Source organism: Limulus polyphemus, unplaced genomic scaffold (genome assembly GCF_000517525.1).
Source record: "Limulus polyphemus unplaced genomic scaffold, Limulus_polyphemus-2.1.2 Scaffold694, whole genome shotgun sequence".
Classification (NCBI taxonomy): Eukaryota; Metazoa; Arthropoda; class Merostomata; order Xiphosura; family Limulidae; genus Limulus; species Limulus polyphemus.
The window spans coordinates 392,667-393,511 of record NW_013666304.1 but is presented as its reverse complement, the minus strand read 5'-3'; the positions used below and the strand labels follow the sequence as shown (position 1 = coordinate 393,511).

The 845-nt window shown below is 27.9% G+C and overlaps 1 protein-coding gene across 1 annotated transcript in view; it reads right to left on the bottom strand.

Moving 5' to 3' along the window:
- The window catches only part of LOC106460021 (Down syndrome cell adhesion molecule homolog), a 112,873-nt gene that overhangs the window by 14,015 nt on the left and 98,013 nt on the right, over positions 1-845 (bottom strand). The gene's annotated exons all lie outside the window — the stretch shown is intronic.

Below are 845 nucleotides of genomic sequence, written 5' to 3'. Positions count from 1 at the left end.
TTATATATATATATATATATATATATATATAGTAAATAGTGAACTATTTTAAATGATCTCTTTTCTAGTAACAAGGCTTTAAATGATCTATCAGATCTGAAACATGACTCTGGTCATTTAGAATGATCACTTTAATGCGAAAATACCCAGGGAGCGTTTATTTTTAGAACTTTGAAATTTTCGGAGCTCCCTATTAATCATTTAATAGTACGTTAAAACGAATTTCGGCATAACTTAAGATTAAAAAGCAAAAAAATATAGTCAGGGCTAGCTCAAGGCAGGTGCGAAGGGTGCAAAGAACCCACCGCAAAATTTTAGAGGCATAAAAATTGCAAAATTTTAGAAAAAATACTGACAAGCAAAAAGAAAAGACTATTTGTGGTGAAAGTTTGTGCGCAGAACGTAAATTAATATCACATCGAATACCAGAAAATTCAACTCCAGAAAAGATTTTATTATATATATTTTGAAAATTTAATCAAAGAATTTTTTTCTAAATACGTTTATTGCTCTAAGAATTTTATTAAATTTACCCGTTAGTGTGGCAAATGACAAAATATTGTTTTCGAGACTAAAGTTCATAACACATTTTTTTGTTTCACAATGAGCCAAAAGAGATTACACGGTCTAGCATTAATTTCTGTAGAAAACGAAACGGCCAGAGAAATTAATACGGACAAATTAATGGAAAGTTTGCCATGTTAAAAGCTAGTAGAGTTTCATTTTCCAAGGATTAATATTTGGTTTTATATGTATTTTTCACTAGGTATTATTTTGGTACTCTGTATTCTGAATTAAAAAAAAATTCAAAATTATGTAAAGTACAGAATATATATATATAATTT